The sequence below is a fragment of the Miniopterus natalensis genome, chromosome 19, assembly GCF_054644295.1.
Source record: "Miniopterus natalensis isolate mMinNat1 chromosome 19, mMinNat1.hap1, whole genome shotgun sequence".
NCBI classification, from domain to species: Eukaryota; Metazoa; Chordata; class Mammalia; order Chiroptera; family Miniopteridae; genus Miniopterus; species Miniopterus natalensis.
Window position 1 is genome coordinate 26,091,294 of NC_142099.1, and position 26,672 is coordinate 26,117,965.

Genomic DNA, 26,672 nt, shown 5'->3' on the forward strand with positions numbered 1-26,672 from the left:
TGGTCAAGGCACATGCCCGGATTGTGGGCTTCATCCCCAGTAGCATGTGTACAAGAGGCAGCTGATCAATGTTTCTCTCTAGCATCAATGTTTCTCTCTCTCTCTCAAATCAATTAAAAACATTTAAAAAACAATTATTTATAACAATGACCACCTTTATCAACAACCTACCTTCACAGATTTAAATGGACTAAATGAGATGACAATCATGAAGGTGAGTGCATCACATTTCAAAATGGACTACAAATGGAAGGGCATTTTTCCCTTCACCACATGCTAACTACACCACATGCTAGCTAACCTATTAGAAGACAAAATGATTTTCAAACAGGATTGGCAAAAAGCAGATTCAGGAACACGTTACATGTAAAATAGTTTCTTCTTCTGGGCGCCTAATTCTTGAGTCTTTCCTAGAATGAAATGCATGCTTCCATAGTGCCTCTCTTCAGCAAGCCATTCTTAGTCTGACGGTTCGTTTGAATTTGTTTACTGTCTTCCAGAACCACATCCGGCATTAACCAATGCTTGGGTGGGATAGGTCACATCTGGATCTTCCCAAACATCAGATATACTTAGAAAGCAGTTAGCATTTCAACTCCTTTGGCACTGAGTTAAAATGGAAGTTTCTAATCCTCGATTAATTTTTAGATATTAGAGAATAATTTTTTTTTACCTAACCCTTCCTGTAAGTATATGTTCTGTTGTGCAGTCTGCTGTGCTATATAATAAATTATACTACTGCTAACATTAGTGCTTTCTTCATGCCAAAAACAGCTCTAGGTGTTTCATACATGTTAATTTATTTAACTTTCAGAACAATCCTTTGAGGTTAGTTCTAAAAGTTAGAGATGACTTCCACCCTCAACTGATTTAGAAGCAGGTTGGGAAAGAAAGGTACAAAACATAAAATAATAATGCTATCAGGCAATAAACAAATGTAAAAGGTAGTCATTTACCATATAGATATGACCAATTCTCTACATAATATGGAATTAAAAAGAATGTGAGAGTGCATACACGATTAAATGTAAACATAACAATTAAAAATAAAACCATAATTAATTAAAAGCAGGAAAGTTATAGATATTACAAGGTATTTGACTTATATTTTAAGCACTTTGTGCTGAGTTTCTTGGCAGCGAAGGTGAAAAGGTGCGGAAGAGTAGGCCAGACTGTAAAAGGTTAAATGAGAGAAGAGAGGAAGGTTACTGTTACCTATTGTTTGAAGGCTTACTTCAAGACATGCAACATTTTTATACAAGTGAAAATATTTTTATGATGGTTATCCTAGTAAGAAAATGTGGTGGTGATGGTTTTCATCGTTAAAAAATTATGAAACATTTTACAGCTGTGAATGTTTAATATGTCCCAACTCTTAGGCACATTTCTGAAACATTCCAGTTACACTGAATTTTCTCATTAGAAAAAAAGCAAAAGAAAAACATATATTTCAATAGGCTGAAAAAAGATCAGATTATGTTCTGGCTGTATTTCATAAATATGAATAACAATCTGAGAAAAAGTACATAATAATTCTGTTTGTTAAATATAAAAAACACTGACAGTATCTACACTGGCCACTTTATACTTCAACTTCACCATTACAAGAATGCTTGCAAATGAAATCTGTCATACTCCATGAAGTTTCAGTCTAGCAATATCTTACATTTAGGCAGTAATGTCACATATTGTTTTTACTTTACTATTTTTACTGAGCTAATGTTGACTATCCATTCGTCATTTCAATGTGGATAATGTCCATTCTGATTCCTATGGTGACAAGAATTTCACTTAGAGGTTTAAAAATAAAAACACACAAGTTCAAAGGGAAAATTCAGAATACCTTATAGTATTATATCACATAGCAACTGGAATGGTGGATGCTGACAGTGTAATTGTTTTGCATCATGCCCCAAGTACAACACAGTATTTGTTTGCTCAGTCACTTAGAAATTAATTACCAAGAGACCCAAAATTTTTGTTGGAGCAGTTTAAGCCAGGTCTTCCTGAAATGATGACATGTATCTATTTCAAACAGATATTTTCTTCCAAAACGTGTAAATATATCAGGAACAAATAATACAGTTACAATTCTAGTGACTGGCATTTAAGTGAAGAAAATAACAAGTCCTACACATAAACTTATTAGTATATTTTCACCTCCCGAAGTATTTACCTGGGAGCAATTCAGACCACTAGTTATTAACATAGTGTATCATATTCAACAATTTTAAATGCCTTAAGTCTCTTTGTTGCTTAAAAGAAACCTGATTACAATTTAAGAATATTATATAATGACCCGAAATACCAATTTATATTAATCTTTTCAATAACATCAGAGCTGAAGATTTACTAAGAGTGTTCTTCTAACAATATTACCAAATCCCCAATATAAAAAGCTCAGCATGAAAATTACAAGAAAACTGCAAAATGAAGGAATTATCTAAAAAACAAATGTACCTTACTTTGCAAAATATGTCATTAGTTTAAATTCGACCAGAAGATGAGTTTTTTAACAGCATCTTAATTGTATTCCACTTCATTATGACTGAAATTTGATCCCACTAAAAAATTCTCACCACTGTAGAAATCCCTGTGTGGTCTTAGGCAGAAGGAGAATCAAGACAACTCTAGGGAAGAAGTAAGGCATTTCATCTTTGGAGAATTATTAACATAACTTCTAAAACTCACAAAAGCCCTGTTCGGTCATCCTTACTTATCTCTAAATTATTAAGTTTTTTTCAGTACCAAACCTGAAGATGTATCTGGCTTACACTTCAAGAAATACTGCTCTAGCCCGGCCGGTTGTTGCTCAGCGGTTGAGTAGCGACAAAGGATACAGGAGATAGCAGGTTCAGTTCCGGTCAGGGCACATGCCCAGGTTGTGGGCATGCAGGAGACAGCCGATCAATGACTCTCTCATCACTGATGTTTCTATCTCTCTCCCTCTCCCTTCCTCTCTCTGAAATCAATAAAGATACATTTAAAAAAAAAAAAAAAAGGTGGAAACTTCTCAGAGGGCAGAGCAGTGGGACAACCTGGAAAGGCCAAGCCAGGGAGAGGCTGGGGCCTCCATCCAAGCTTTCTCTGCAGGGCAGTGGTTGCTGGAAGTTGGGTTGCTGTGATGAGAAGTGCTTCCCTGTGTGTGTCTGGTTTTTTTTGTTTGTTTTTTTAAAAAGAAGAAACACTGCTCTAAAGAACTGTTTACAAAGTGCAGGTTGCAACCCATTGATGGGTAGTTAAGTTTGTTTTACTGGGCCACAACCAGAAATTTAAAAAATATACAAAATATCAGCATGTTGCATATAAGAGTATTATTTCATAACAGCATATATGAGTACTGAGTTGTAAAATTAAATGTTTCTTACTATAGTTTGCAGTAAAAAAGAAAGTTTGAAAGTCACTACTGTATAATATGTAAAATACTATAAAATCCCACTACATAGCATGCCCCAAATCACAAAGCAAATCTGCAAAGAACCTGAGATTCAAATCACCTAGAATGCAAGAAAAAGTATAAACTACTTACTGTACTTGAAATATCAATTATTCCTTTAATAGCTATATTCTAAATCCTTACCCACTTAGAGATTCACAATTCATATTAGTTAAAAATGTCAAATCTATTCATCTCCTCCTGTTCCACTCTAAAATAAAAGTAAACAAAAAGACAAAAATCCACAATAAAGAGAATAGAAGTATGGGGCCTTAGACAACAGACTTCAACAAATTTCTGGGAAATTCAAAATACATAAAGAAGTGGTAAGTGACAAAACCAAAACAGCAGAAGTCATATCCTAGAATAAACAGAAAGAGAATTGTAGACAAGGTTCCTACAGAACTCCAGATTAGAAAAGCCTGGTGAAATAGAGGATGGGATTAAAACATAAAATGAAAATAGGGGAATTATATAAATTTATGTGCTAGACAGTCTACTATTCCACTCCAAAATACAGTTGCACTCATACTGCAGGCAAATAAAAGACAAAGGAAGGTTCTTAAAGAAAATGAATAGTCTCAGAGTCATACATTCTTTTACCTAGTTCCCTGCCCAATTATTCTAAGAAAAGCAGTCACTATACCCCATCCAAAGTAATTATTTCGTTCACTCATACATATTTAATAGAAAATAAAGGACTGCCAGACATTCAAGGAAAGCCTGTAAGAAAGAAAACTAAATAAACAGGAAAAAATGACCCCAATCAAAGAGATAATTTAGCATATCACTGTGAAATTTCAGATGTCCAAGAGAAAAAACTAAAAGTTTTCAGATTAAAAAGAAAAATTACAACAGAACCAGAGGCAGATACCACCAAATTTATCAGCAAGAGTGATGCCAGAAGACAGCATAGCTATACCATTAGAATTCTAATGTCAATCGAGAACTCTGTAACTAGCCAATTACTATTAATAAAGCACTAAGTGTTCAATAAGGGTATTTTCAGACCTGCAAAAACAGCGCTTGGAAAATTAAGCACCCTCACAACCTTGCTTAGGGAATTACCTGAGGATATGAGCAGCGATAAGGGAAAAAGAGGAGGACTGGAATCCAGGAATAGGGGAAGCAACATAAAGCCTAGAGAGCAACTGGGCCATTTAGAGCAGAAGGGAAAAGGCCACATGAGAGTGGTCTCCACAGGAGGATGAACGGAGTGTCTTATACGGACATCTGGAGGGGGAAACTAAGAGTATGTTAAAGGTACAAGAAAAGAAAGAGAGACCCAATCAGAAATTCTAGGAGATCCTTAAAAATCTACATAAGAAAGGAAATGTAACAATACATGGCTCTGAAGTCTACACAGTCACACAACATAAATCTTGCTCACGACTTTCAACTTTCAGAATTAACTTATAATTTACAGAAAACTTAATTATGGCTATAGAAAATGTTACCAACCTTAAAAATGTAACATAAAGATGACTCAAGTTGAGGGTGAAAGAGAGGAGAAAAAACTGAGTACTTACTTTCCAATTCACTTCCAATTAATCTCCTTTTATATACTATAATAACTGATACTTAAAGTTCCCTGAATGGTCTGTTTGCACATGCACTGGTTGGAATGCACTCTCCCATCATTATTCTTCATTCTCTTCAGAAGACAGTGCCCATCAAACACTAACCAGTAAGAAAAACTTAAAGGAACTGAAGTCTATCAGGACCACTAAACACAACTATATCCCATTATGAGAGAGAATCAGGCAGGATATTTTAGCCTAATACTATTAAATATTTACAGGACTTCCCTTGTTCTCAATCCATGCTTATCAAGTGTAGTAGTTTTAAAACTTATCCACAAATTATTTGACACTCCTTTCTTCAAAAGGTGGAGTTTATTTCTATTTCTGTGAATGTGGGCTGGATATAGTGACTTGCTTCTAAGGAAGAGAGTCAATACTTCAGAAGTGATGCTACGTGACTTCCAGACCTAGGTCATAAAAGTGAGGCTACATGACTTGCAAGGCTGTTGCCTCCTGAAAAGATCCAGAGTCGCAAGAGTTCTCAAGGTTCATAGTGACTTCCAGATCTAGGTCATAAAAGTGAGGCTACATGACTTCCAAGGCTGTTTCCTCCTGAAAAGATCCAGAGTCGCAAGAGTTCTCAAGGTTCATAGAATGAACTATTTGAGGAAAATAATACTTATGTAGTTGAGTGTATAGCTTAATGACTACATTGATTCATTTGATATTAGCAAACTTTGTAAAAAACTTCTGGAGTAAATTAAAATCTTTAGGAGAATATTGTAAGGACATTTAACATTGTGCTCTTTGGTGTCAGTTTATGAAACCTATTTAGGAAGGCTGTACCATTAAATCAAGAAATCTTAGGTTTGCCAAGAAGCCTGATGGTCATGATAAATTTTCAAAGTCTGAGTCTATTCCTCTGCCTTCTGCACTCAGATACATGGTTTATTTTATCATACATAATACAAATCAACCAAGCTTGTAACAAATACAAATGCCAACTTATTAATTTAGAATGAGAAATTATTCCCATGTACTATATTAGAATATTCTAATTATGTGTTCTGAAAGCAGACCTACAGGAAAAGCCAAATCATAATCACAATGATATCTTCTGTATTTTCTATTGCTTAGTAATAAATTATCCCAAATTTAGTGGCTTAAGACAACAGTAATTATTACCCATCATAGCTTCTTTGGGTCAGAGATTCAGACAGGACACAGCAGGGACAACCTATCTCTACTCCAAAATGTCTAAGGCCTCAGCTAGAAAACTAGAGTCCGGCTGGGTGTGGCTCAGCAGTTGAGCGTCGACCTAGGATCCAGGCGATCGGGGTTCGATACCCAGTCAGGGCACATGCCCGGGCTGTAGGCTTGATCAATGACTCTCTCATCATTAATGTTTCTATCTTTCTCCCTCTCCTTTCCTCTCTCTGAAATCAATAAAGACATATTTAAAAAAGAAAAGAAAAGAAAGCTAGCTAGGGGCTAGAATCCTATGAAGGCTAAGTCACTCATACGTTTGACAGTTGATTCTGGCTTCTGGAGAAAGGACTAAGTGAGGTTAGTACCAGAACATCTACAAATCATCTCTCTAGGCCTGAGCTTCCTTGTGATATGGATGACTGGGTTTCAGGACAAGCAGTTTAAGAGGTCTAACAAAAGAGAAGCATGACTTTTATGAAATATATGGAAGATATAAATAACAGAGATATACCATATTCATGAATGAGAAGACTCAATGTCTTCTCCAATGAATCTATATAGCAAATGCAACTTGGGTTGCAACATGGTGCTGCAATCAATCAACCAACCAACAGGGTGTTTTATTGGAAACTGAAGAGTTGCTCTTAAAATTCATTTGGAAAAATAGAGAGTCAAGAATAGTAAAGGTAATTATTTTTGTTTTAATCCTCACCTGGGGATATTTTTTCCATTGATTTTTAGGCGAGAGAGAGAGAAACATCAATGTGAGAGAGACACATCAATTGGCTGCCACCTGCATACACCCCAGATAGAGCCTGCAACCTAGGTACAAGCCCTTGACCAGGAATCGAACCCCAAACCCTTTGGTCCATAGGCTGATGCTCTACCCACTGAGCCAAACTGGCCAGGGCTCAAGATGATTTTTAATAGGACAAAGAAGGGAAGAGTCACCTTACTACACAGAGTGATTAAAACTACATGATACGGTGCAGGCACAGATAAAAAGACCATTGGGAAAAATACAGCCCTTAGAAACATGCCAGTGCACATATATCGAAGGTTAATATATAATAGAGTTGGTGTTGTTTTTTTAAAAGTCAGTAGGGAATTTTAAAAATTTGGTAAGTGATGTCAGGACCACTAGCCAGTCATATAAAAAAATTAGATCCCTCCCTCATACTATTAACAAAAGTTAATTACTAAAAAACTAAATGTGAACAGGAAAACTGTAAGACACGTAGAGTTTTATAACTAATTCTGAATTGTTAGCTAGAAGAACATCTACATAAAAGAACATCTACAAATCCATAAGAAAAAGGTAAAAAAAAATCTATAGAAGGGTACATGAAATATAAATGGCCAATAAACACATGAAAAAGAAAAACAAAAATGTAAATATGTACAGACTATATATATGAACTTATGTATGATATGCCACACATCACTTCACATCAACTGCATAAGGATTACAAAAAAATGTGGATAAGACCTCTGCTTCTAGCAGACTAGCCCTCCCACTGTAAACTACTAAAAACTGGAGATCAAGGCTACTGAGGTGGCTGAAATTTGCATGGAAAAGTACTAGAGAGAAGGGAACTGTACAGAGAAGAAATTTTCTATTTTTTTCTTTATAATGAAGTGATGATATGACTTTTCTCTTTTATTATGTTTATGTGGCAAATCATTTTTGAATACAAAACCAGCCTTAGATTCCTGGCATAAATCCCACATGATCATGATGTATCATTTTATTTATAAGTTTCTAAATTCAATTTAATATTTTGTAAAAGATTTTTGCATCTATGTTCATAAGGAATATTAGTCTCTAATTTTCTTGTAATGTCCTTGCCAGTGTTTTTAATTAGGATTCAATTATATAGATAGAAGATTTACTCAGATTTTTGTTTTTTCTTGTGTCGATTTCAGAAGCTGTTTTATTCAAGGATTTTCTCAATTCCTATAGGTTTTCAAATTTATTGGCATGATTTTATACCTAAATGTTATTAATTCCTAGATAAGATTAAAGTACTAATTATCACTACAAAACAAGCTAATATTTTAGTCCCCTGGGAGACTGACTTCTAGCAGGACAAGGTAAGAAGTCCCACAGCTCTGCTCTCCCCAACAAAACTAATGAAAAGTTTTATTTTCGAAACCACCTTTTAAAGCCTCTGGAAATGGTCCTAAGGCAAACAGCAAGTGAGAAAAACATCTATCCAAGAATATCTATGAAAATTTGGTAAGAAAAACAAGTCTGTGGTATAAACCAAGACAGCTACCTCCCTCCTCCCAGCTCAGTTGGGCAGAACCTCCACTAGGGAGAGGTGCACCTAAGAACACAGGACCCCTCTACCTCCTGCTCCCAGTCAGATTTCTTCAGGTGAGGAGGAGGCATTTCTCATTCTGCCCACAGCTACCTGTTGATGAGGCTAAGTTCTAGGCCAATGCCATCCAGGAGTCCCCTTCTTCTTTCTGCCTAACCTCTACTGGTGGGACAGAGACTTTGGTGTAGCACCAATGAGAATAGTGAGGTGTGATTACCTTAGTCTTAGCCTGTAAGGCACTGGGATTCCACACTGTAAAAGGCAAGCCAAAAAGATCTCAGGTTACTACTGCCCTGGCCAGGTGACTCAGTTGGTTGGAGCATCATCCTATACATCAAATGGTTGTGGGTTCAATCCTTAGTCAGGGAGCATATGGGAGGCAACTTATTGATGTTTCTCTTTTGCATGGATGTTTCTCTCCCCACCCCCCACCCGCTCTGCCCATCCTCTCTCTCTAAAAAATTCAATAAAAAAAATACGTATCTTCTGGTGAGGATTTAAAAAAAAAATCATTGCCCGGCCGGATGTGGCTCAGCGGTTGAGCGTCGACCTAGGATCCAGGCGATCGGGGTTTGATTCCCAGTCAGGGCACATGCCCGGGTTGTGGGCTCGATCAATGACTCTCTCATCACTGATGTTTCTATCTCTCTCTTTCCCTCTCCTTTCCTCTCTCTGAAATCAATAAAGATATATTTTAAAATAATAATAATAAAATAAAATAAAAATCATTAAAAGATCACAGGTGTGCCCTGGTCAGTGTGGCTCAGTTGGTTGGAGCATTGTCCCATGCACTGAAAGGTTGCCAGTTCACATACCCAGGTTGCGAGTTCGATCCCTAGTGGGGGTGCATACAGGAGGATGGATGGTTCTCTCATACATTGATGTTTCTCTCTCTCTCTTTCTCTCTCTCTTCCCCTCTAAAAAAAAAAAAAAAAAAATCAGTATAAAACATACCCTTGGGTCAGGACTAAAAAAAAAAAAAAAAAAAAAGATTTCAGGCTACTGACCCCCTTCCCCCCCTCAAGCTCAGCTCCTACATGAGGAGTCACTCAGAGAGAAGCATGCCATTGTCTCCACTCCCAGCTCCATAGCCCTGACCCAGAGACTTTGCCTGGGGGGAGAAGCAGCCATAAAACAGTTCTTTTGTCTCTTCCCAAAGGAATTGACTTCATGTGCAACAAAGCATGGAAAAATCCAAAGGTGGCTATTCTCATTAGTGCTGCATCAAAGGTAGACCCTCTGTCCCACCAGTGGAGGCTGGCCAGAAAGAAGAGGGGAACCGTCTTCTTAACTGCACTGCCCCGAACTTAGCATCAGCAACAGGCAGCTGTGGGCAGGATGAGAAATGCCAACATCCTCCTCCTCACCCGAGTATCTCAAAACACAGAGGGGTTATAGGGAAAGCCAATAGGGAGATTTGTAGAATCAGTGAGGATATAGGCTCTAGACAGTGAGTTTACAAAACACCAGGTAACGAAACAGCTTGGAGAAGCTCTCCTGGTGTCACAACGAACCTCAAACACTGACCTCGGGGACAAGTCTTTCAAAGGAACCTGAATTTTGATACTATTAGTCTGTAGAACAATCAATGGCCCAGGGCATTGTTGAAAGTAAGCAAGCAATTAGCTGAAAGTCGCTAGGATTAAAGCTGGGGAGGGTTAAGAAAATACAGAAAGAGCCCTGCCAAAATCATAGTCATCTCAGGGTGACTACTGGCATGCCCAAAGCTGTACCTCGCTGAGGAACATTAGAGGCTTAACACCATGCTGGGTGGAAATTTCACCCAGTCACTAAACAAACAGCAAGCCCTGAGAGGTTGGACCAATACCTAGAGTTGTCACAATATACATATATCTTCAAATGCACATGGTAAATTCTCTAGGACAGACCATATGCCAGGTCATAAAAGAAACCTCAAAAAAACTAAAAACATAAAAATATACAAAATATGTTCTCCGACCACAAGGAAATGAAATTATAAATCAGTAACAAAAAAAATTGGGGAGGCTCACAAATATGTGGAAATTAAAGACACTTCTAAATAACTAATGGATCAAAGAAATAAAAAAATCAGAAAATACTTTGAGACAAATGAAAATGAAGACACACATACCAAAACATATGAGATATAGCTAAGGCAGTATTTAGAGGGAAATTTATAGCTACAAATGCCCATATAAGAAAAAATAAAAATCTCAAATCAATAACCTAACCCTTGCAATTGCAAGTGATTCAGAATAGCCAAAACAATCTTTAAAAAGAAATACAAAGTATGAACACTCATACTTCCCCGCTTCATAATGTACTACAAAGCATTGGTAATCAAGACAATGTGGTCCAAATAAAAGAATAAATATATACAATTAATGGAACAGAAATGAGAGTCCAGAAATAAAAAATATGTGCCAATTGATTTTCAACCAGCATACCACGACCATTTAACGGGGAAAGTGTATTCTTTTCAACAAATGGAGCTGGAACAACTGAACAGCCACACGCAGAAGGATGAATCGATCTCTTATGTCACATCCTATACAAATATTAACTCAAAATGGGTCTAAGACCTAAATGTGAGGGCTAAACTATAAAATTCTTAGAAGGAAACATAAGGGCAAATCTTCATGACCATGGATTTGGGAAAGGATTCTTAGATATTATACTATAAGCATGAGCTACAAGAAAAAGGGATAATTTGGACTTTTCATCAAAATTAAAAACATTTTAGCCTCAAGTGACATCATTAAGAAAGTTAAAAGACAAAGGGACTTATATCAGACTAGAGAAAGAATTATTACAACTCAATGATAAAATGACAAATAATTCAATTAAAAATGGGCAAAGGATCTGAAAAGCCATTTCTCATGAAGATATATCAAATGGCCAATAAGCACATTAAAAGATGCATGACATCATTATTCATTAGAGAAATGCAAATCATAACCACAAAAAGATACCACCTCATATCCATTATAATGGCTATAATAAAGTCAAAATAAAAAGTATTGGTGAGGATATGAAGAGTTCAGAACCCTCATAAACTGGTGGTGGGAATATAAAATGATGTGGCCACAGTGGAAAAGTATGGTAGTTCCTCAAGCAATTAAACAGAATTATCATATGACCTAGTAATTCCGCTCCTAGGTATATACCCAAGAGAAATGAAAACATACATGCACACAAAAACTTACAAAGTTTTATAGCAACAGTATTCATGATAATCAAAAGGTAGAAACCTAAATGTCTATCAACTGATAAATGGACTAATAAAATACAGTGCTAAAGCCATACAATGGAATATTATGAAACCGTAAAAGGAATGAAGTACTGACACATGCTACAACATGGATGAACCTTGAAAATATTATGCTAAATAAAAAGAAGCCAGTTACAAAGACCATATAAAATGTCCAGAACAGGGTAATTTTTGGAGACAGAAAGTAGATAGTGGTTGCTTAGGGCAGTCGATAGATGGGATGAGGGAAGAGGGGGTTAATAGTCAAAGGGTATGGGGTTCCTTTTTAAGATGATGAAAATGTTCTAAAATGGACTGCAGTGAGCCCAAGCTGGGTGGTTTAGTTTGCTGAAGCGTCCCCCTGTACACCAAAAATGGTTGCGGGTTCAATTCCCAATCAGGGCATGTGCAAGAGGCAACCAATCGATGTTTCTCTCTCTAAAAGTCAATAAAAACATATCCTTGGGTGAAGATAAAAAAAAACTGTAGTGTTGGTTGCCCGTTATCTGTGAATATACTAAAAGCCACTGGATTGTACACCTTAAATGGGTGAATTGTATGGTATGTGAAAAGTCTATCTCAATAAAGTTGTTAAAAAAAATTTAGTCCCATCTGGTCTCTAAAATAGTTTCATATCAAATACTCAAGACATTTCTGAAAGACAGTAAAAGTTTAAAGAGCAACTGAGGTTTAAAGATCAAATGCCACTAACCAATAATAATACAAACTTTATTCCACCACAAATGTGTACACAACACATGCCTAGAATACCCTTATTTGGTCTTTGTCCTGCCTGTTTATAATACTAAATGTGATAGAAATGTTCATGGAACATGTAAATGAAAACCCAAAAACCACCACAAAAAACAAGAAAGAGGTAGAAATATTTTATCAATACAGCTATGTAGGGTTAGTTTAAGAGTTCACTGAATTATTTTAAAAAATCAGTAAAGATAATTTGGAGTTTTCCCTGGTAATGTAGTTTTGCTGGTACTGTCTCAAATGCATCTTACCAGAAAATCTAATCTATATTCATTTATCTCAAGACTTCAAATACCAAACAGGAGAACACTGAAATTTTAATACAGTCATTATCATAAAGCCTTTTTCTTCTAGCTCATTTTCTTGAAAGTCAATGTAATAGACTAAACTTAGGGATAATCAAATTATTTCAAGTTGTTCATTGTTAATACTCTTTTTTACATCTAAGAACAGTTTGAAGTATCCAGATATCATAATCTGTAACAGAAATAAGTTTTATAGGTATAATTTTTCTTAAAGGAAAAAGATACCATATTCCCAATTACTGCTGCTTACATATTTGAAATCTGAAGTAGGATCTCATATAGGATTCACGCTACAAATTATAGAACAAGCACCGTATCATAGCAACCCAGCAATACCACTACAGTGACAGGCTGAGGATGCGATCCAAGATTCTAATTTAAGAAACTGGCACAGAATATAGGACATGTAGCTTTTTTTGGAAATACCCCTAGAACGTTAATAACTAAGAGAATAAAATCAGCTTTTATTTGAAATTTTAAAGGCTCAAACTATTATAAAGTAACAATGGAAACATTTATTAACAAACGATTCACAGCACTGTAACTAAATATGACTTAGTTAAGAATCTATGACTTCATTACAATTGAAAATTGTAGTAGACACATTTTAGGAAATTCAAATATATACACCCTACATGTCTAATATATAAATGTATATTGTTTTAAGAAAACTTCCACAATACTATCTAAAATTTACAAAAGCATAAATACTTTCACACTTTACTATTCAAATGAATATATTGACAACTACTGCATCAGAGGATTAAAACGTTCAATTTTTATTTCAAAAGAATTAACTGTGTTATCTTTTGTATTTAAAAACCACTTTTGTTAAGGTAGGAAAGAATAACAAAGAATGAAGATTAACTAACTGGGGCATGTTATACCAGGAAGCAGAAAACTGAAAAACTAAGTCTCCTAGTAAAATAAAATAAACATTTGTGTCATCTGCTTAATTCAACTTGAATGTAAAACCTGCTATTCATTAAATAAGATAGGTTTTTAGAACCATCCTTTTTTTCTCATTTGGGACTTTTGGTGAACAAGTATTAAAGAGATCTTTATAGACAGAATGGAGGGCTATAGCTGTTTTCAGTTTTGATGGCTGTGGTTAAGGTTCCATCTTGCAGCTACTCCTACCCGTAACGCCTAAGAAACACCTACTACACCATGTTAAGGAAATGGACTACGTACTTTAACAATGTTTTTCAAGTCTCTAAAGCACAGCCAAAGGCCTACAAACACCCCACTTCCCTCCACCAACAGACCATAGATGGGATTCAAGGTGGTGGTGGTGGTGGTTGGTAGTGGTGGTGGTGAACCCAAGAACCCTGAAATTATATACAAAGTATTGTATATGATATTTTCTGAGGTGATACATTCCTTTAAATGAATTTTCTAAAAGATCCACATATAACCCTAAAATAAAATACCAGTACTCCTATAAACTGTTTCCTCTCCGTTTAATATAAGTAATATTTATAATCAAGGTTTAAAATAATTTGATTCAGTATTTCTAAAAATAAAAAGTTTATTCAGAAATAATTCTAAACTGATTTTATTTTTTCTTTCAGAAATATGCTACTTATAATATTCTATTAAAGTAAAAACAGTAAGTTTACAAAACAGCATTTATTATATGATCCCAATGATGAAAAATACAGAAAGATGCTCAAAATTTTAAGAGAAATTCCCCCTGGCTGGGGGTTTTTATTTTCTATCTTTGTAAGAGTCTTTTTTTACTTGTCTTTAACAGTGAATCTATAAGTTTTTACAAAAATAATAAAGCCATTATAAAAGAAAAAGGATAGTTAAGAATACGACATTTTTCACTGCATAGTCTTTAAATGAGTTTATTTTAGAAAACCATGAAAACTGAGACTCACTCATGACTCAGAGCAAGTATTGTATCCTAAAATAGTAATTCCTATTCCACAGGAGAAGATACTTTTCTAGATCTTAAAAAAAAATTAGCAGTTCTCAAAAATATGTTACGTGTATGTAAGGTCACCCAGGTGGTCCAAATTAAAAACAGAATATCAAAATATCTGAAATACCAAAAACCAGTGCCTAGGTATTCAGTAGTTAGGTAAAAATTGAGTTATTTTTACCTTTCCTACATGAATGACAGAACTTTCCTACAAAGACAATATGACTGAAAAATTAAATGCACCTTAGCTTAAAAGCACTTCATTGTTACATTTGCTACTTTATTTCCACTTTGGATTCAAATTTAGGCTGGTTCATTCACTGGAAACATGAATGTATATAGAAAACTAAAAACAACTTAAGGAGATAACATGTTGTCTAATTTCACTTTTTCTGGGGGTTTTAGCAGGAGAATACAATAAAGTGATAGAATAATTAGCCCAATTGACTTTTATACCCAAGTCATCTTGCCCCCATTTATTTTCCTCCCTCAAATTGGGAAATAATGATCAGAAACGCACTGCTATGCTAACATGGTCATAGTTTTTTTTAAAGTGCCAAAAACTGTACACACAGCTTGTGTAAAAGGGGACTGAAATATACCCATCATTTCCAACAAAGAAGCAAAAATAAGTAGACCTATCAATTCTTCACATTCCATAATAATTCCTCAAAATCGCTAATTACAGATTATGATTTCAACTGAGTGGCCTCTCCAAATCATAAATCTAGTTCTGACACAAATGTTCTGAGTGATTAAAAGTTCACTTCATCTTCTTAGTACTCATTCATAAAACAAATATTCTCCAATAAAATTTTTAATTACTTAAAAAGAGAGGAACAGTGTTAAAAGATACCCCCCCAAAGAAGATGAATGAAACATTTTTATATCAGAAGAATTTAAGAAATAAAGATCCCATCCTTTAAAGGTTCTTTAAAAACCCATTATGTTCAATATTGGCCTACTTGCCCAGGACCTAAAAGAAATCAGTACCTTGGTAAGGTTTTCAATTACAAATATTTCTCCTTTGCACTGCTAGAAAACACAGTGCTAATAGTGCAGGCAATAGATGTCTGCAATTTAATATTATAGAGCAGGGTGTAGAACCTTTTTTCTGCCAAGGGTCATTTGGATACTTATAACATTATTCGCAGGCCATACAAAATTATCAACTTAAAAATTAGCTATGAAAAATCTCCTACATTTACTAAATTTTGAGTCCCATCTTGCAGCTGCCTTGGCAGGGCTAGACCAAATGATTTCATGTGCAGTATAGAGCCCTCGGGCCACAAGTTCCCTACCCCTGTTACAGAGAAATAACCAACTGAGAAGATATTGAGCTATAAGTGACTTGCACAAAAATATAATTTAACTGTTTTGGTTTCTTTATCAACAAAATGCTAAGTTTGGGTCTATATGTAAATATTACTCAGTTATAAATTATAAAATTGTGAATTATTGCATGACACAAAATGGTATTTTTCTTTAAATCAATTTAATAGCTTTTGCTTCATTATTTCATTCAGTTAACATTAAAACCAAGCACTGACTACTTAAATGCTATGGAGGAAAATATGGATCTCCAGTGTTTAACTTATAGTATAATGGCAGAAAACAGACAATTAAGTAACTCTAAATTTATGCAGTTGTCCCAACATATTTTGTGATCCACTCACACTTATGCCATCTGGGGTACATAGATGTTCCACTGAATAGAGAATATGAATTTGGCCAGAAGACCAAGTGGCCAGCATCCCAAACTATGGACATTTTCTAATAAATATACTTGAAAACCTATAATTAATGTTTAGAAGTCGCAGAAATTACCAAATGGGCACTCTGTGATTCACAAATCTAAAAGTCTATTTGATATTTATACCCAGGTTTCCAAAAGACACCTCAAATTTTAAATTTCCAAAATGCAACTCTAGATTTCCCCTCTACATCTGGTTCCTGTCTCTAATTTTTTCTTTCTCAGTGGTTGGTGGTAGACCTGTTTACCCAGTGGCCCAAGCTAAAATATCTGGAAATCATCCTTGATTCCTACCTTTCCTTCTCCACCCCCTTCCAAATTCATTAGCAAGTCCTATCTGAGATGTATCTCAAATACATCTCTTTGTCTCCATCTCTACTGCTACTACCCTAGCCCAAGCCTATTGTGTCTCACCTAGCCTATTAAAATAACCTACTAACTGATCCTCCTCCTAAAAATCTTGTTCTGTTAAAATCCACTCGCCACACAGCAGCTAGAGTGATATATATTTTTTTAACTGTCAAGTTTCCTGAAAGAGATGCCCAAACTTACTGACTTGGCTTTCACAATTTTCATTCACTTCTCACCTTACAGACATTTCAAGCCTATCAATTCTATAAAATACCTCTGAAGTCCCCAATGTTGCCTAAAGACTACCAAACCCATAGAAACTTTTCAGTTATTTAACTTGTCAACAGCTTTTTTTCAGTTACTAGTCCTGGCCCCCATTTTTAAAACGATTCTCCTCTCTTCTCCCTTAACTGCCTTGTCTCTACTGTCTCCTGTCTTCCCTTGCCTCCTCTCAAGCGTCTCTCTGGCCTGGTGGTTCCTCCTTTTCCTTGATTGTCACCTAAATGGCAGTACTCCTTGGCCTCTTCTCATTCCACACATTTTCAGTGGGCAGTGGCTTCTATTTGCATTGCTTCAAACGCCACCTTCAATATAAAGACTCCCAAATTATCTCTAGCTGTCACAGGTCTTTCTGTTTAGCTCCAGACCCAAATATCTAACTTCCTACTTGAAGCTTCACTTCAATTTCCCACAAACACTTCAACCTGTCCAACAGGGAACCATTATTTGCTCCCAAGTCTGATCTTTTTCAGTAAAATTGCTATGATGCCTCTAGCTGCCCAAGTTGGAAATGCGCCATCATTGATTCTTCCCTCTCACCAAGGCCTGCATGTGATACCACTCCATCCCCACTCAGGCAAGGCCACCTTCATCTCTTGTCTGGATTTCTGTGCCAGCATCCTAACTTATGTTCCACACTCCTATTTCTCAATACACTCTTCATACTACCGTCAGGAATAAAAGCACTATGTGGAATCAAGACTATGACCTAGCTCCTAATTGTTGCTCCAATCTCTTCTCTAGCCAGTTTCCTACTATAATAGCCTCTATCACATCCACAGAGGCTGCTGGCAGTTCCCCAAATATGCTATGCTCACTTATTTCTAGGGCTGCACATACTGTCCTTTAGCTGGACCTCTTAAACCAAATCTGTCTTGTAGGTTTTAGTTTACCTTTCACTTTCCCCAGGAAGCTTTCCCTGATCTTTCTCCACACATACCAAAACTGGGTTGGGTCCCACACAAGCTCCCCTAGCCTCTTATTTTTTACTCTTATCACAACACTTTTCATATTAATTTAAACTGCCTGCTTGTATGTCTATATTCCCCACCAAACTACAATCTAATCTCCTAAAGACATTTAATTCCAAAAGAAAATATATTCATCATTTTAGTCCCTTTATTAAGTTTTAATCTCTACAATGGTTCACCTAAATTTTATGCACTATGGACACCAAAGAGAAGAAAATATTTCTGTACTAGGTTTTGAAAGCGAAGTATGTATCTAGTTTTATGGCAGGCAAACAAAGTCTTTTTCCTGTGGCCAATTAAAAGAAGAAATGGCAGTACACGTTTTTTTAAAAAGCAGATACATAAACTTACAAAAGTTATCTTATTTTACTTATGACTTCAACAGATATTTATCTCTAGAAAAGCTATCTGAAAAATTATGTTTAAAAAAACAGTTTGCTAAATCAAAATTCAGAGTTTACAACACTAACTGTCTCACCTTTTCACTTTATCAATTTAGAGGCATTGGATTAACAGTGAGTTCGAATAATCATCAACTTCTGATAATAGCTATAATTCTAGAATAATCTTTACCAATGAGTGTGAAACAAAGGCAAAACCAATTAAACAGAGAAAATGAATAACTTCAAAGCTATATTTAAGATTTGGTATTCCTGAACTACAAGTTCTAAGCCCAGTCATTAAAAAGTCCTTGTTTCAGACATTTAATCTTTTTAGCTATTGTCTATACAGTTTGTTCATTAAGCAAAACCTGAGAGTACCTGAGCTTAAAAATTTTGTACTTTCCTCCCTACCTTAAATAAAGCTTCACTGATGAAATGACAAGACAGCTATTAATTTAGAACAAGAGTGAAACTGATTCCCAATGGAGGTTAAACTAGAATGATTTCTGTGGTTCCAAGGCTCAACTAGATAGAACATCACAGCAAGGTTAGAGTAGGTGCAATTAACATCACCACTCCAGTAGGAGGAGTGTGTTCCCAAGAAATCCCTTGCCTTTAGGATTGAAGTTAGAAATACGTTCTCTGAATTTTATCATGTGAGCCCATCATATTCAGCAAACTACCCCCACACCTCCCCAAAAATCATAATAGGTTTCTTTTGGAAGTCTGATAAATATTGCAGGATTTCTAAAATTCATCATTACTCACTCCAAAAGCCTATGTAAACAAGTTCCTTCAGGGAAGAGTACAACAAGACATGCGTAAAAAGTAGGTTTGAAGCTGCTTATTAGTCAATATCCTGCTCAGACAAGTAAGAGTTTATTTTGCATAAACCCAGCCTGTCATGTAAAATTCTTTCAGCAAAGGATTTAGCTTCCTTGTTACATAATAAAGCACTAAATGATATATTTCTAATCTCCTTCAAGGACATCCTTACAAATAAAGACTGCACCTCAAATTTAGAAATTACTGCAAACTAATTATTAAGTATTCAAAGTTTATATACACATGTCCACATCTGGGAGTCAACCCAGCTATTACTTTCCACACAACCCTTACACAATACCTTTCCTAGCAAGAAATCTATCAATAATGTTACACATCACTTACACCAGTTATTTGCAAAGCACAAAATACAAGAGCAAACAATTCTTTGTTTTAAACCTACATTTACTATTTTCTATTGTAGTATTAAAAACCTAGAATTTATTTCCTTTAAAATCTTGAACCAGATTTAGGCACAAGTATATTAAAACAAACAAAAGAGAAGAGAACCAATCTGCTGGAAGATAGCATCAACATCACTGAAAGAAGCATAATAAATAACTGGGGGTGGGGGAGTGGGGAATAGTAAAGGGAGGAGGGCCAGACGACAACCAACAGGTAATTCCTTCATCAAAAACAATGATTCTAGCCCAGCCAGTGTGGCTAAACGGTTGAGCATCGACCTATGATCCGGGGAGATCACGGTTGGATTCCCCGTCAGGGCACATGCCCGGGTTTTTGGGCTCGATCCTCAGTAGAGGGTGTGCAGGAGGCGACAGATCAATGAATTTCTCATCATTGATGTTTCTATCTCTCCCTCTCCTTTCCTCTCTCTGAAATCAATAAAGACATTTTTTTTAAAACAAACAAAAACAATGATTCTATCTACATGACATTTATTATGCACAGTATTCAGTGTTTTGTAACATAATGGGCTGTGAAAACACAGACTTCTTTCACAAAAATTTTACCATCTTAATCTGTTAATTCACTACATTAACAACTGAATACGACTCAAAACAACAAACCAACAAATACAGGTATTAATCAAACTGATCAGCAGAAAGGCCAAAAACAAAATAGGGATATGGATGGAATGTAAGTGGCCCCAGGTCCTCGCTGCTCTACCTTTGATAAAAAGCTGTGGTAAAGATGTTAGCAGTGAAAACACTAACATGATATTAGTAGTGAAAACACTCTAGAGGAAAACATTTCTTTAAAAGAAAAGTTTTTATTGATTTTGGAGAGAAAGAGGAAGGGAGAAAAACACTGACTGGCTTCTTCCTTCATGCCCGCTACTGGGGATCGAGCACACATCCCAGGCATGTGCCCTGACTGGGAATCGAACTGGCCACCTCTTGGTACACAGGACGACAACCAACCAACAAAGCCACACTGGCCAGGGTGAGAAAAACATTTCTTAATGCTAAATAAATACAATGCGTGACCCAAAACAGTTAAGTTCAAGAATAGTTCATTTAATACCTGATATTCAACACACAGTAGTAGTAATATTAGTTCTAAATCTTCAAGAAGCAGAAAAATGCTTCGAGCATATAGCAAATATCAATTTCACACTCCAAAGTCGTTGGAATCATCATATTACCCTAAATGATGGGATTAAAATGAGGGAAACCTCTATCATATGTTCTCACTTTTACTTGACAGTTCAGCCACAGCTCCAAAAACCACAAAGGAAAAAAAACCTGACCAACTAGTACCAAATGATAATAGTCGGGTTTTAGAATAACTACAGCAAAATCTAACAGCATCATGTCATTATACCTAAAATTCCAGAATCTTGGGACAGCACTATCCCCCTTCAGGAAAGCAGCTGGTCAGCCACAGGGGGCAGCAAAGTTAAGAGAGTGAAAAGTAAATAGCAGGAGGTTAAGTGTGGGCAGGAAATGTTAATAAGGTGGGTAATGAGCCATGGATATCGAAGAGAAAAGGACAAAGTCTTAATTAATGAGTTAAATCAATAGACAGATATTGCTGAACTACTGATTCTCAACCCTGGCTGCACAGGAGAATCACCCCAGGAGCTTTTAAAAATACAACTGCCTGGATCCTACCTTAGACCAATTAATTTAGAATCTCTCTAGGGGAACTATTTTTTAAAGCTTTCCAAGTTTGGAGCCAGGGTTGAGAACCAGAGTGCTAAACACATAAAAATAAAAGTAGGTTGGTCTCTATGCCCAGCTTTTTACAAATTAAAAAAAAAAGTATTTAAAATGTAAATCACAAAACTCCATTTCCCAAATGTATTATTTTTGTTGATAAGGCTTTGTCATCCAAAGAGGGACAATAACTCATTAGGGATTAATTCACCTTTGTAATTTTATCACGGGAAAATATTCTTCTTACCAGCAAAGATGATTAAACTGCAGTTCAAAGGGGTTAAACAACTAGCCCAAAGCAACTGTGAGACAACAATGATGCAGGAAGACAACTCAAGTCCACTATTTGACAAGTGGTGCTCTATCTCAATGATAACACTATTTTAGTAAACACACTTTACTGGGTTATCACTTTACTCAATTAGAGATTTCCAAAAATAATTCAAAATTCAATTAAGAATAAGAAGATGTAATAAAATTGGGAGAAAAGAAATTTGACCCTAAATAGGAATTCTGAAGGTACTAAATTAGACAAACAAAAAAGTCTTTCCTTCACATGAAAACCAGCAATGGACACTATATCAATTCTCTAAGAAGTACTGTATATCCCAAAAAAGTTTTAAGAAATTACAAAATAAGTCTTCCAGAATAAATATAACAGTACTTCCAGAAAATAGTCCTAAAATGATATATCCCTTTGTAAACAAACCTTTTTCTTAACATATTCCAATAAATTTCAACTCTTGTTTAATGCCATCTCAATTACAAAAAGGGATATGGACCTTAGATGGAATGATACTAAATTTGAGATCTACAAACCTTAAATGTTGAGTTAGTATTTCCCTCTGACGAAAAAGTTAAGATAGTAATGAAACTTCAGATCATGTTAGTGTTCTTGTTCCTGTTACCCTAAAAGACCACATAACTCGCCCTGGCTGGTTTTGCTCAGTGGTGAGAGCTTCGGCCCAAGGATTAAAGGGTCCTGGGTTCAATTCTGGCCAAGGACACATACCTCTTGCAGGCTCCATCTCATCCCCAGTGGGGGTGTGTGCAGGAGGCAACCAATCAATGTGTCTCTCTCACATGGATGTTTCTTTTCTGTTCCCCCGCCCCCCCACTCTCTGTGAAAAAGCAATGGAAAAAATATCAAGTGAGGATTAAAAAAAAAAAAGAAAAAAAAGACCACATAACTCAAGGGGGAAACAATTTTTTCCCCTAAAGGTAAGCAAGGCACTTCAAATCAGCACCACTACTACTGGCCTCCATAATTCCAGTGGGACCCAGTCTCTAAGAATATACCAACAAAGAATCTGAGTGATACTTGGAAGTTCTTCACCTCATCTGAAGGAGACTTCAATCTCAAAACCAGCTTCAGTCAGTTCTTTGTTATTTACTGGATGTCTCCTATGAGAAATGCACATCTATAAACTTCTACTGGTTAATTCAATATCTTTGGTAAAAACTTCTAACCACAGCTTTCAATATTTAAAGAGTCTGACTCCACCCTACTTCCACTTCCACACTTATGCTGAAAAATGTCACAGCTTCACTTGACATAAATTATATCTGAAAACTGATTATAAATGAAATCATACTGTAAGTACACTAGAAAAGTTACAATTTGTGTGAATCCTTCTGGATTTTTAAATATTAAAGAGAAAGGAAGCTAACATTCTTTGACTGCCTATTTTTAGGCACTTTAATTACATTATTTCACTTAATCATCACAATCCTGGGGAGATAGAAGGTATTATCCTCATTTTACATATAAGGAAAACTCAGACTAAAAATCTGCCTGTGACTCAGGACTGACCCCACTGACCCAACTCTATCATACTGCTTCAAATATTCATAAAATAGGTTAACAGCAAAAATACTGAAATCATTTGACCTGGGTACCAGTGTCAGCTGCAACACCATCCAGATAAATTACAGGCCTGAAACTAAGCTGTTTAAGCCTCAATTTTCTCCTGGATAAAATGGAAATAATATTGGTCTTGCACAGAATTACTGGAATGACCCAATGAAATACAACGTTTATAAAAATACATTTAGCTGTGGGTTGTCACCCAACAGTAGATGTGAAACCTTAGTAGGTGTGAAAAAGCAAGAAGTACCAGGGATGAGGAGTTACACACCTTTGGACTGTTTCACTTAATAAAGTGTAAAATAATTTGTAAATGCTACATATTCTAGAAACGTAAGACATCTACTACTCTACCAAGCCAACCCTTCAGACTTAAAAATAGGTTAAACAGACTGAAAAATTTCCTATTGTAAATAACAAATTTTTGAAAAATTAAGTTTCCGAACTGGTGGTTACCAGAAATTTAAGGTAGAAAAACTAAGTCATATACTACCATAAATTTAAACACAGAAAAAATGATTGATAAGATGTTCCTACTTTTGTTTTCTGGTACCTTGTTGTTAGAGATGCCAACAGAATTAACATAACAAGAAACTTAAAGTGTTTTGGAAAAAAAAATTACGTTATACAATTTAAGACAGTTTAATTTCCAGGATCCACATAATAATAGTTTCTCATTAAAAAAAAAAAATTCTTTTGCCTGGCCAGGTGTGGCTCAGCGGTTGAGCATTGACCCAGGATCCAGGCGATCGGGGTTCGATTCCAGGTCAGGGCACATGCCCCGGTTGCGGGCTTGATCCCCAGTTGGGGGCGTGCAGGAAGCAGCCGATCAATGACGACTCTCTCATCACTGATGTTTCTATCTCTCTATCCCTCTCCTTTCCTCTCTATGAAATCAATAAAGATATATTTTTAAAAAATCCTTTTAACAAGGCTTATTAAATACTTTATAGCAGAAGAGCAAATTTACTTTGAACATTTTCACCATTAAAAACCTGCAACCCACTTACTAAATGATTTTGCAACAAATAAACTTCTTATAGATGAAAAAGTTGTATTATTTAATTCTTACCCACAGTATGCTCTGAGGAAAATAGCAGGCACCTTTCCAGTTTAGATCCATGTGGACAAAGTGTAACATAAGCAAGTTGGTAAAAACACTTGAAAGATCTTGGATGTCCACAGATTATCTGGGTTGCTCCACAGTAAGATTATATTTCAGAGCAGGAAGAAAAATTCTCTTTCATACACATACTAAAGGACTTTCCACTGGTTTTTGTTAAGGCCACAAATGGAAAAAAATACTACTGACAGAAAAAACACAACACTGTGGTATCAAGTACACTGCCAAAGTACCAAGTGAAGCAACTGAGTTAAAAAAAACACACACACAAAAAATCGCTTTTCAAGCATTTTGGCATCTGGAGTAAAAGTAGTTTTTCCTATTAGGGGTAATCCACGTAAGGTTCTTAATTTCCTCAATCAAATTTGCATATATTATATTTTCATGCAAAATACATAGAAATAATCTGAAGTTCCACTCCTCTTTTTTTCTCTACTAGTGACCAAAATACTATAAATAAAACATTCAATGGCATCATCCACTTGTTAAACTATATACCATATAACTTAGATGACTACTGACTGCCTATTATTGCCAGGCTTTTAAAAAAACAAAATGTATTAAAGCTGCATCTCTTGGCTTGAACCAACCATGTTTAATATTCAATTATTTGTATTTAATGAAAGTAAATATCATACTAGTAAGAACAATACTAAGGAACTACAATACCGTACTAAAAAGCAAATTAAATAAATATGGAAGAAAAATACTAGCACTAAACCTTCAAACTGTAAAAACGCTTCAACAATTTCAATGAAAAAAATCAATATAGAAGTAACTATGATGTTGTAATTAAGTTTAAGATTTAAAATCCATGAATAGCAAGTCAATGTCCTAAGAGGTAAGATGATACTCTTTTATAGCTATGACATCACTCAAGAATTAATGTCTTGGTAATGCCTACCTTGTGGTTTACTATTGACTACTACAATATATAAATTTTAACTATTTTTGTATGCCAAAAAGCAAGTGATAAATGCAATAACACAGGCCCCACACATATTTTAAATAAAACCTTTTAAAACCAGTTTGATTCTGGCAGTGGATGCTCTTAACTTAGTAGCACCCCAAGAGGCAAGGGCCATGTACAGTCTGAATGGGGTTCCAGAGCTATTGTATGTAGGTCAACTGTGATTTGATCTGGGGTTTTCTTTAGACTCCTAGCCAAACTAAGGCTAGATTCATAGGCCCAAAGACAAATCAGAACCAGATTGGCCTTGAAGAGGCTAAATGGATTGAAAAATGTGCTGAACATTTATCTATTTTAGTATAAGCCTTTAATTTCCTAGCCTTGCAAAACAGATGATCTAGATTTCTCTCGGGTTTCTTTCGTCAAAAAATTGTTTTAACTAGGAGCATTATCATCTTGTTCCATGATGATTCCGATCTCACAAAAAACGAAGCCATTAAAGTAAAATTAAAAGGTGGTAATTCACAAAGATTAAACTAGAACATCAGGAAGCAATTTATTAAAAATCCTCTAAACTTAGTGGGAAAAGTAAGTGAACCAAGTTCTCCTGCATGGCATTAGGCACGGATAACAATTTGAATTCCTGTACAAACCGACAAAGTCCCTGGAATCACTGCTCGGCAAACTAAGTTCTCATTCCATTGCAAAGCAACACTATCTTACGCCTTTACCCCGTCTCCAAATTTACCGCGTACATCTCCTTCTCAAGGTATTTTAAGTCCTTCCAAGACTTTGGGCCAAAGAATAACATTTAAACCTAACGACCCAGTTAATAAAGACACTGTACCGGTGAGATTTTTTAGGCTTTTTCTTTCTCAATATATCTAAAGGCCAGGTAACTCTTAACCGTTGTTTGCATTAGGATTTCGGGTCTGTAGGACTCAGGAACAATCAGTGGGAGGGAGTTGAGAAGGTGGGTTCGTACAGACGCTTATAATTGGGAAAGTAAAGGACTAGCTAAGCGTCGGAAAAGAGGAGGTGGGTCTCGGGAAAGTGAAGGTCGGAAGGTTAGACAGGTTGTTAAAGCAAGACGGGGAAAGGCAAGCCTGGGGGAAGAGGAAAGAACACCTCGCTGCACGCACTGGGAGCGTCCCAATAACCAGGGCAGGTGAGCCAGCGCGCAGGTGGGGAGGGCTGTTTGCCTCCTCGCAGATGGTAAGAGTTAAGGGGAATCAGGAAGAAGAAAAGCGGCAAGACTCTGAACAGCAAACCTGTTGGAGTCAGAGGGGGAGGGGGGCGCCCAGGCACCGTGGGGAACGCGACTCGCTCTACGAGCCCCAGCTGGGCAGAGAGCGCCCCAGGAGGAAAT

At 36.0% G+C, this 26,672-nt stretch overlaps 2 protein-coding genes across 2 annotated transcripts in view; both read right to left on the minus strand.

Moving 5' to 3' along the window:
• Positions 1–26,672, minus strand: part of PPP2R5A (protein phosphatase 2 regulatory subunit B'alpha) — a 63,646-nt gene that overhangs the window by 36,720 nt on the left and 254 nt on the right. The gene's annotated exons all lie outside the window — the stretch shown is intronic.
• The window catches only part of DTL (denticleless E3 ubiquitin protein ligase adapter), a 190,518-nt gene that overhangs the window by 3,986 nt on the left and 159,860 nt on the right, over positions 1–26,672 (minus strand). The gene's annotated exons all lie outside the window — the stretch shown is intronic.